At 41.4% G+C, this 11,445-nt stretch overlaps 1 long non-coding RNA gene across 1 annotated transcript in view; it reads right to left on the bottom strand.

The window, feature by feature from the left end:
• Positions 1 to 8,134, bottom strand: part of LOC145720532 (uncharacterized) — a 47,871-nt gene extending 39,737 nt beyond the window's left edge. The window contains exon 1 of the long non-coding RNA XR_014143565.1: positions 7,998 to 8,134. This is a non-coding gene — a long non-coding RNA (uncharacterized LOC145720532). The remainder of the gene's footprint in view (positions 1 to 7,997) is intronic.
• Positions 8,135 to 11,445: the final 3,311 nt, after the last annotated feature.

The following is an 11,445-nucleotide window of genomic DNA, read 5'->3' as shown; positions in this document are numbered from 1 at the left end:
CTCTGTCCATGTTGAGCCTTTCTGGGCTCCGTGGCCACAGTACAGGGAGCATCAGGAATCATTTCATCCACTTCTCTGCCTGTAGGATGATATGGCCAAGCCATACAGGCTAAAGAGAACCACTTCAAGTTAAAATTTCTCCTGGGGTGCTTGGGTGGCCCAACTGGTTAAGTGCCTGACTCTTTATTTCAGCTCAGGTTATGATCTCAGGCTTATGAGGTCGGGCTCTGTGCTGGGCGTGGAGCCTGCTTAAAATTCTCTCTCTGCCCCTCCCCTCCTCTAAAAAATAAAATAAAATAAAATAAAGGGGCGCCTGTGTGGCTCAGTTGGTTAAGCAACTGCCTTCAGCTAAGGTCATGATCCTGGAGTCCCAGGATTGAGTCCCACATCAGGCTCCCTGCTCAGCAGGGAGCCGGCTTCTCCCTCTGACCCTCCCCCCTCTTGTGTTTTCTGTCTCTCGCTCTCATTCTCTCTCTCTCAAATAAATAAAAAATCTTTTTAAAAATTTTTTTAAAATAATAATATAATATAATATAATATAATATAATATAATATAATATAATACAAATATACCTTTCCAGAAACCCATAACTTCCTTGGGCAACCCAGCCAATATCTAATAAAGAAAATAGCCTGGAGCTTCTAAGAAAAATGACCAATTTTGGCTTTATTCTCTATTAATCCCCATAATTCTCAGGAATGTGAGAGATCAGAGTCCCATCAGTATGGAGGAAATAGCTAAACAGTCTCAAAATGGAAAGCCTTTTATTATATAGAAATTATTTGTAACAATCTAATCTAAGCCACAGTTTATAAGGACAATGCTGGTCACCAGTTTCATGAATTTTTGCCTGTTAAAAAATAAGACAATTCTGCTAATATTCATAATACTGACATTCTTTCTCAACTCTGTGACTCATTTTCAAAAAGAAAATATGAATAATTTCCATCCTACTATATATATGAGGCACTAAAATAGCCAGGGCTCTAGTGCAGATTCTAGTTTAGCTGAATCTCCAAGCTCTTTTGCACACAGCACCTGCCTGAGAAAGAACCAGATCACAGCTCTTGCCTGATTAGTCCCTAGAAATAAATAGCATTCTGGCCTGAAATAGGTCAGGCAAGGCAACATAGCATTCTGTCACGTTCTACAACCAGCAACTGCCCTGAACAGTTCCATTTCAGTCCCTTTTGAGAAACTGGACACGGAAAGGGTTTCCACTACAGATACATAGCATAAGCCCTGGGTGAAAACCATTCAGTCCTATGCTGGGGAGTGCGTGGGGGCTGCTAATTACTCTCAGCCATCTGGGTCGGTTTTCTCCTCTTAGATATGGCAGCTGGAACTCGAGTATGAGGCCTCCCGATGAATGGTGGTGTCTGGTTATGGATCAGTAATCCAAGCAATCTGGCTTCCCACAGGTATAGTAAGAAAATATTATCAATGGTTATTTAATACGTAGTATGCGTCAGATTCTTAATGCATTTGGATATCGCACAAATGATTTCATCTAACCCTAACCATATCTCAGGCATGTTTTGTTGCTGTTACTGCTGTTTCATTTATTTGTTTTTAATGTGGTAAGAACACTTAATAGGGGATCCATTCTCTTAAATGAAGTGTACAATACAGTATTGTGAAGTGTAGTCACAATGTTGCATAGCAGATCTCTAGAAACTAATCATTTTGCATAAATGAAATTTTATACTGGTTGAACAGCAACTCCCCATTTCCCCTGCCCCCAGTCCCTGGAAACCACCATTCTATTCTCTGCTTCTATGAGTTTGATTATTTTATATACCTCATGTAAGTGGAATCATGCAGTATTTATCCTTCTGTGACTGGTTTACTTGACTTAGCATAAGGTACCCAGCTTCATCCATGTTGTCACATATGGAAAGATTACCTTCTTTTTAAGGCTAAATCATATTCCACTGTAGGTTTATACCACCTTTTCTTTGTTGGTTTATCTGTTGGTAGACATTTAGATTCCAACAATTCTGGGCTATGGTGAATAGTGCTGCAATGAATATGGGAGTGCAAGTAACTCTTTGAGATCCTGATTTTAATTCTTTTAGATAAATACCCAGAAGTGAGATTGTTGGATCATATGATAGTTCTTTTTTTAATTTTTTGAGGACCCTCCATGCTGTTTTCCATAGCAGCTGCTCCATTTCATATTCCTAACAGTGCACAAGGGTTTCAATTTCTCCACATCCTCACCAATGCTTACCTTTTGCTTTCTTGATAATCGCCATCCTAACAAGTATAAGTTGATACCTCACTGTAATTTTGATTTGCATTATTTGATCATCAGTGATTAGTGATGTCAAACATCTTTTCATTTACCTGTTGGCTATTTGGGTATCTTCTTTGAAAAAAATGTCTATTCAAGGCCTTTGCCCATTTTTTAATCAGGTTACTTGTTTTTTGTTATTGAGGTGAAGAAGTTTTTATATATTTTGGATATTAGATATGTTTTTTTAGAGATGGAGAAATAAAGTCACAGGGAGGTGGGCAATTTGCCCAAGCTCATACTGCTGATAAGTATGGGCCAGGATTCAAACCTGGACTGTCTGACACCAGAGCTCACACTCAGAACCACTGAGCTCCACTCTGTAGAAATGGAGTCTTACAGAGTACTTTCCTAAACTTCAATACTGGGCCTGTAAAAAAAACTTTACTAAATTAATCTAACATGAGTCTTGCCTAGGCAATAATATTATGCATAAGAATAATGCCTAATTCTGAGCTTATGTAGACTCTTTTTTGTTTTCCTCTCTTCTAATTTTAATTTTTTTCTCACAATAAAGTAACAGAAGAACTTATACACCATTTTTCAGGTCCTTGAAGTTTTCTAACTGTCTAGATTTTCTTTCTTTCCTTTTTTTTTCTTTTTTGTTGTTATTGATTTTATTTATTTATTGTTAATATTATTGTTAGTTGTTTCAAGAATTTATATGTAATCAGCTTTTGCTAATCTCAATAAAGGCCTTAGATCATCTGTCTTGACCCAAGACCAACTCTTTGAATCTTTTAGCTTTTAAAATCAAAAAAAGGAAAAAGAACATAAGACCAGGATCCCACAAATACTCTGTTTCCCTATGGCTGTATTTGCCAATGCAGAGAAGTGATGCTGGAAGTGCCACTGGGAGGTAATGGGGTGGACTGTCCTAATCACTGTGGCTAGTGCTAGCCCTGGAGATATTAATGAGAGAAAGGAGGGGATATTAGCTGACTGGGGTCAGGGCCCCCTCATGCTAACACACTGCAATCCAAGATAATACTGTAGGTAGCCAGACATTCCAACTTGGCTGGAAGAGGACATGCAGCCTAGTATGTCTCAAAAGATGTTTCCACTAATGACATTCCCAGTATGACAAGTTTCTGCTCCAATAGCTCTGAAGAATGATAAAGTCACCACCTCCTAATTACCTTATTGATTAGCTCTAGTTAATAGAATGTTCTTTATTATTTTTGAGCCAAAATCTGTCAGTGGAGAGAAGAGAGGGGAGAAAGGGCTGCTGGTTCGGCAACCATCATGATAATAACAGTTCATGTTCACTAAACCTTTAAAATGAGCCAGCATCCACTCAGAGTACTGTCCATGCATTTTCTCATGCAGTCTTTACAACTTTTACACAACACGCACTTTTACTGTCCCGTTTCACAAATGAGGAGCCTAATAGCCAAGATTCCCTCAACTCTAATAATCTATGATTCCTAAATTCTCCCTAAGTCCCTAAAATACAAGTTCCCAAGGGAAAAAATGAAGGAAGGAAAGAAAAGTTAGTGGATTTTAAAACTTAAAATGCTTACTTAAAGTTCTTCCTGGAACTCTGCAACCATCTTAAATGAAAAACTCTTAAAACTCTGAGTGCGGAAGGCATAAGACAAACCTCCTGGCCAGTGATCCCTAGGCCCCTTCTCTCTGTCCTTGAAGCCTTGAGAGAAATGGTTGGCAAGGGTCTGCAGGCTCTTGTCATTCTTCTACATGCTCTCCACCCCTAGCTGCTAACTCCTTTCTAGAAACAGGGCTTTTCTTTATGAGCAAAAATACAAACGATTATCTCCATATTTTACAAATTCCAGTGCTCATTCTGAATGAAAAAAACGTAAGTACCTGGTCAGGAAACTCTCCAAGTACTCAAGTCTTGTGTGGGCTCCCTCCCCACACTAGCCACTCTTTCACTTCCAAAGTAGAACTGAATCTGATCTGAGTTCTGTCCCCCAGAGCAGCGCTTTTATCATTGATTTAGATGAAGACACAGAGGCAGGTTTGTTAACCCACCAGAGGAATACCTAAGAAGGTAGAATCTGGGTTTAAAATCTGAGTTCTAACCATGGGCTAATAAGAGGAAATGATATAGGGAAAGATGCAGGGCTCTGCTCTGGTTCCAAAAAAAAGCAAGCATGGCATTCAGAGCCATGTCGTGGAAATACTGAGGAGTTTTATGCAATAGTCAGCTCAAAGCAAGTCAACAGTGTGATGTAATGGTATGACGTAACTGCTCACCCCCACCCGCCACTCCCGCAGGGAAAAAATAAGTAAATGATGCTTTGATCTTGGTTTAAATTTTAAATTTACAACATACAGAGGAAGGTTGATGATAGCTATGTATACTCTCAGCGGCTCAGAGCACTGGGAAAATATTGCCTTCACTGTTGGGAACCCCAGTCTTTTATAGTCACAGACATTCCAAAGAGGGTGGCCAGAAGATCAAGGTTATATGAAGATCAGCTTAGAGGAAGGAGAGCTGAAGACTCTGGAGTTACTTGAAAGAAGAAATAAGAGACAGGGCAGCCACTTGAAGGATGCTCCCTGTGAAACAGAAATTAAACTCATTCCAGTAGGCATAGAATAGTAGGGTCAGGGTCATGGGTGGAAGTTATGTAGAGTTCAAGTCCAACACCATATAAAGGAGGAGTTTTTTGCCAAAGAGAGCTTGATGAAGAGCAAGTATGGATGGTAGACAATCACAGGAAGGACAACCATTGGGATGGAGTTGCTGGAGAAAGGATTCAAGAAGGGCCACGGTGGCTGACTTGCTTGACATTTCAAGACTCTCACACACTTAAGATTCTATGATTGGGACAAAGGGTTTTCCTCAGATATGACACATACAAGTGCATGGACAGCTAAGAACTTCCAGTCCCTAAAGCCTGACAGAGCAACAAGCCAAAAGCCTCTCACCCCACTTCTCATAAGGTCTGCAACGTCATTTCTTCAAACCTTGAAAGCTCACCTTAGGCTTACAAGGACAAAGGAGACAGGTGCTCAAAGCCACATTTATAGACTTCCAGATGAACTTAGACTACACTCCAGATGGTGCCTAGAGGCAGCCCCAGGGCCAGCACAGGGAAGGGGAGGCTGGAAGGAGCTTGGAGCCTGTGTGTCCTTGACTAGTTTAGTTGTGTGTGTGCAGTTATCTGAAACATGGACTGACTTTTAAAAATGGATATGGTTTAAATAAATAAAGCTCTGCAAAGACTGTATAGTGAGAACATCATTTTCCTCCCACTAGACCTCTAGTCCCTAGCCGGGAGCTTCTTGTGTATCTTTCCTGGGACATGTAGATAAGTATTAATACATAGATATCCTCCTTGCACTCATTCTTACACAAATGGTAGCAGTGTTAGACTCTACAGATTTTTTCTACTTTTCTCAATAATATGCTCAAATTTCAATGAACGAAAAAGTAGCAATATATAAAACAAATGCTCACAGTTTCCTTTTTAAATCTGGCCCAGCCTGAGGCAATACACAGCTGTGATTCCATCATTTTACTTCTTCAGCCCTTGACTTAACCAGTGTATAAAGTCATTAAATCATGGTGCTGTCATTCTTTCATTAAATGTATCTTAAAATTTGCATTTCCTACACCCTTGTTTCCTCTCTAATTTAGTGTAGCAATGATCCTTACCCTGGATAAAATAAGAAAGGAGATAATTGCATTGAGTATAAGCAGTTCTTAAAAGCATAATGCTATTTATCAACACTAGTGGTTACAAGTGGAATCTCCAATGCATTAATAAGTGATTCTGAAGGTAAGCAGCTCCTCTATGAGAGGGTAATTAACTCTTTTAGGAAACCAATTAAAAAACACTGCATCCTCTTTTGGGGGATATCTGACTCCTGAATGGTGTTTGATTCACTGAGAGTCTGTTACACATCATCAACAGTCAAGGGCTTCTAAAAGTTAGCCACTGACTGAAACCTTTTCCTTTATTTATTTCTTAAACCTGTCCTTTCTATTTTTGTGGATGAGTACCCAGAGATCTACTTACTTGACTATTGGCTAAACGTCACAGATGAGGCATTAACGAAGTTGCCCTGTTTGATTCCAAAAGCTAACCCTCCAAAAGTAAACCACTTCCCTGCTGTGGGGAAATGGAGTTACCATGCTGGTCATTACTTTGAAATGACAGAGAGGAGCTGTCATGGATTAAATTTTGTCCCCCCACAAAAATAGATATGCTGGAGCCCAAGTACCTCAGAATGTGACCTTATCTGGAGATAGGGTCTTTACAGAGGTGATCAAGCTAAAGTGAGGTCATTAAGTTAGGCCTTAATCCAGTATGACTGGTGTCCTGATGAAAAGGGAAATTTAGACACAGAGACAAGCACACCTTGAGGGAAGGCAATGTGAAGAGACATGGGAAGAAGACAGCATCTACAAGCCAAGGAGAGAAGCCTGGACCAGAGCCCTCCCTCACAGCCATCGGGAGGAACCAACCCTGCCAGCATCTTGATTTCCAAATTCTAGCCTCCAGAACTGGGAGACAATAAATTTCTGTTGTTAAGCCAGTTTGTGGCTACTTTGTTACAGAACCATATGATGGTATTAACATGGCATTGTTTGGGCAAAATCATGGAGTAAAGCAATCCTAATGAGCTCATCTAGTCCACCTTCTTGATTCTAAGCATCTTTCCCAGATGAACACCTTTAAAAAACTGTGATAAATCTGCCTAGAAGTGCTTCACATGTGGTTAAGAATAAAGACTCTTGGATCAAACTGCTGGAGTCACAACCCAGCTCTGCCCTTAGCACTGGTTTTAGTGGCTCTAAACCCTAGTTTTCTCGCCTATAGACTGGGGATAACAAGAATACCTACCTCAGAAAGTTACAAGAATTAAATTAGTGAATGCATGTCAAAGCTTAGCACAGTGCTCCATAAATGTTAGCTGTCGTTATTGTTTATTTTGTTGGCACCTTCTCAAATTAGCTGAGATGTTCATGGCAGAACTTAGCTATGGGTCAGCCCCATCTTGGCCTGTTATTTGAATGCATTGGCCAAAGACAAGGACAAGAGCAATATTCTGAGTTTTGTTCTTCCTCGTTTTTTAAGTTGAGTGTGATAAGAAGGGATTGGATTCACAGCGGAGCACTCAGAATGATGAAAGGGAAAAGAACCAAGACCTGTGGGAGAGAAAAACTGTCACACAAAACGTCCTTTGGTCACCATTTTCTCAATACCCACTCTGCCTGCCTGAGGTACTGTGACAAAGATGGAGGACTGGCCTGACAAAGACGCCAGCTACTTGACATGTGTTAGAATTGGAGTAGCAGAGTTGCAAGGCCCTTCAGATCTCTGACTCATCTTCTAATTTAAAAAAAAGGAACAGAAGCCCTGAAAGATAGGGAGACTGCAACAAGATTATCCGTCGTTTTCCCAATAGAGCAAGGCTCAGATAAGACATGGGTTTCTTCTTTTGTGAGAAAGATAAGAGAAGGAAGACTGATCCCAGAGAGTAACCTATAGAGTTCTAAGAACTCCACCATCATCATCCCACAAAAGTAGAGCTCAGGTAGGATATTAGGACACTAACTCAGGTAGCATCTGGAGCTAGGGGGCAGCAGTCAGGACAACCTGCTCCCACTTTGGACAGCCTCTCCTAGAGGCAGCCACCAGCAACAGATGCTGCTAAGGGTCCATCTTGCTCCCTGCGTATACATTTTTAGAACATCTAAGCCAGAGCAATGAGAAGTCTTACCTTTTATGAGTGAAGTAGATTCACTTGGTCTTCCATATGGAGTTTTGAACTATGAAAACTACCATCAAAAATTACCATCACAATCATCTTGATGTGAGAACAGGTTCTTATACAAAATCTTTGGTGAATTTAGGTCTGATATTTTTTGTGCCACCATAAATTAGCTGAAACCATTGCTCTTCTCCTAGATAATGACACAGCATTTCCCCCTTGAACTTTTTTAGCACTGTGTAATGAAATGCAGTGGAAACTGCAGGAAATATTGTGGTTGGGTTTTGAACTTGACATTCAACCCAAACACTGTGACAAGGGGTACTGTGGAATAAAAAAAAGAAATGGGTGTGACATAATTGGGAGGTGCAGGTCCTTCTTCAGGTGACAAAGCAGCCTGGGGATGACAACAGAAACACCATTTGGGGGACCTGACTTATGGCTCTTTGGTACAAGTGTCTCCATTTAAACCCAAAACTAAGAACAAATCGGGGGGCTCCACTTGGGATGGCCCCTCAGCTCCCAGAAGCAGTGTGCTGACAAGAGGCTATGTCTGAGGATGCCTGCATGTGTAAGTACCAGCCTATTTCCTAGTGGTTAGCATTGTATTTGGCTCTAAGTTAGGTGACGAGCATTTCCTGAGTGTCTTCTGTTTTCAGAGCCAAGTCGAGGGCTGGCAAAATGTCCTGTTGCAGGATTGCATAAGATCTCCCTCTACATTTCATCCCTAGATGGTTAAAGTAGCAACTGCTCTTCCATTTCAGCAGGAAGTGAAGTAAGACCACCTGTTCCTTCTGTAAGTTGCCAAGGAAGCTTGAAAAAGGTACATTATGAACCCAAAACAAGTTAGTGCAGAAAGAAAGTGAATGAGTAATTGTAGAAAGTCATACCATGTATTGAACATTTTTATGTGAATGTGTGCTACAATGCATTATCTGATATAATCTTCTCAACAACCTTACAGCAGGTGCTATTCTGATGAATCATTTTACAGATGAGAAAACCAAAGATTTGAGTGTCATGCCCAAGGACACACACACACACTTTCCCCCCTGACCTGACTGATGTGGAACTCAATCCTGGTTCATTTGACACTTATGGATGACTTATGGATGTCTCCATTCCTCCTGCCCCTTCCCTCACACACAAGGCAAGTTTTCAGAATGACATTCGTGTGTTCTAATTTATTCCCCTTTCTTCTAGGGGAGTAGGACTTAAGTCTACGGTAAGAGAATTTAGCCTGTAAAATATTTTCACATTTTCCAATGCTACCTAGGCTAGGGTAGGTAGCCTAGGTACCCTTCTTTTCTTCCTCCCTACTAAAAATGGAAAGCAAGAGAGTGTTTTCTAATTAATCCAAACTCCTCTGTAATTTAAAAAAAAAAAAAAAAGCTCCCCCAAGCAAAGATAAAAGAAAATTAGAAGCTAAGAAGATTCAAGATTTGTTAGGAAAATATTTTGATATTACACTGGAGTGAATCGCTAGGAAAATGTATTTACGACTTTTAATGAAGCCAGAAGCTCGCTGTCAGGAAGAGGAGAATTCTCGCTCAGGGGAGGTCCCCCACCAGCGACTGCCTGGCAGCCCAATGGTGGATCACCTCATTTGGCCAGCAGGTGGCGCAAGCTTGAACGCTCAGTGGTATTAAAGAGGGCACACAACCAATGAATCATGGAACACTGCATCGAAAACTAATGATGTAATGTATGTGATTAACATAACATAATAAAATGAAATTTAAAAAAATAATTGCCAAAGAGCAAATGGCTACATCTCACCAGGAAATGGTTGCTCGAGCTCTTTTAAGGCCAAGTTTAAAGATTTACTTTTCAAAATCAATTAAAACTAAAAAAACAAAAAACAAAAAAACCCACAAGCCCTTATAGTATTTTTATAGATAGAAATAGCATATTAATAAAGCCAGCCCATCTACCTGTGTGTCAAGTGAATTGGATCTGGGAAGCTGTTTCAAACTGGGGAGGAGGGACAGGCAAGACACGAAGGGGGTCAGGGTTTCCTGAGAGGCAGCATGTACCTCTCATACTTGTCTCATTCTCCTCCTAATGCTGAAATACACTTAATCCTGCCACCACGTAGAAGGTGTCACCATCAAAAAGATTAAGCACTTAGTCCAAGGTCACACTGTTCGTTAGTGGTTAAATTAGGAGTTGAGCTCTAGTGTCTTTAATTCCCAAATCCAGCCTCTTTTCTCTGCATGGACCTGTTCTTCTCTTGGTCATACTTGGTAAGGAAGCCCTAGACGAGATCAGCCCTTTCTCCGAATGGTCTGGGGACAAGACACGGCTGCTTCCTGAAGCTGGTCCCCTCCCTTCCCCTATTCCTTCCCTGCAACACCCCAGGCCCCAGGGAACAAATGGAAAAGGAGTGAGATTCCCCCTCCTCACTCTCTCACCTGTGCTCCATTTTTGTCAAGATTAAAGCATGCAAACCCAGTGGTGCCATTTGGACGCTAGGGGGCACCTGATGCTCATAAAACCCCTGGGATTCCAGGCAGCATCCTGCCATTCCAGTTTGCTCTGACTGGGAAGGACCACAGTCTGTCCCTCTGCCCCTAAGAAGTTATCACTTCTAACGGATCGAAATCTACCATGCTTCGAAACAAACTCATTTCTTTAATAGCTTTTTCTTACCCTAGAATTCTTCCTTTCAGACCATCTCAATCTGGCATTGCTTGTTTATTGCTATGAGAACACAAAGAGCAGGTCCCTGGGTCTGATGGCAAACCATCGTGCTCCCCGCTCTCACTAGCCCCTAGCATAACCCAGAATAACACCAAACACAATCAATCAATGAATAAATGTAGTTTTTTTTTTTTTAATTCATTTGAGACACAGAGATACAGAGAGAGAGAGAGAGAGAAAGGGAGAGAGCATGAGCAGGGAGAGAGGCAGAGGGAGAGGGAGAAGCAGGCTCCCCACTGAGCAGGAAGCCCGACGTGGGGCTCGATCCCAGGACGCTGGGATCATGACCTGAGCCGAAGGCAGACGCTTAACCATCTGAGCCACCCAGGCGCCCCGAATAAATGTAGTTTTTAAAAGAACAAGCAAGTGATTAAAAACACAGGCATAAAAGAAAAATCACCCCCATCCCCAAAGTCCTGTGCCCACAGCTCACTGTGCTTAAATGCCTTCATGGAGAAAGGAGCATGGATGGGTGAAGTCAGCCACTTGGAGAAGCTGCCATTCATTCCACTGGGGGAAGCCCAGAGCACAGCGGAAAGAAGGGAAGCAGTGGGGTGTTCTCATTTTGAGAACAGGTGCCCCCCTACATGCAGAGGCCCTTCAAAGCTGGGCCCTTGGCAACAGCCTTTGAAATGACTGAGCGCTGGCAACACAGGTTTGACATGAATATGCAAATTAGAATACTCAAGTTGCCCACTTCATGCTTTTGGATCTTTTTAAAAATTCAGCCACTAACCATGACGAACAAAAAATA

The sequence above is a fragment of the Leptonychotes weddellii genome, chromosome 3 (genome assembly GCF_054177405.1).
Source record: "Leptonychotes weddellii isolate Sample4059 chromosome 3, ASM5417740v2, whole genome shotgun sequence".
NCBI lineage: Eukaryota > Metazoa > Chordata > Mammalia > Carnivora > Phocidae > Leptonychotes > Leptonychotes weddellii.
Note: the sequence above shows the minus strand (reverse complement) of the source record. Positions and strands in the feature narration are given on the sequence as shown.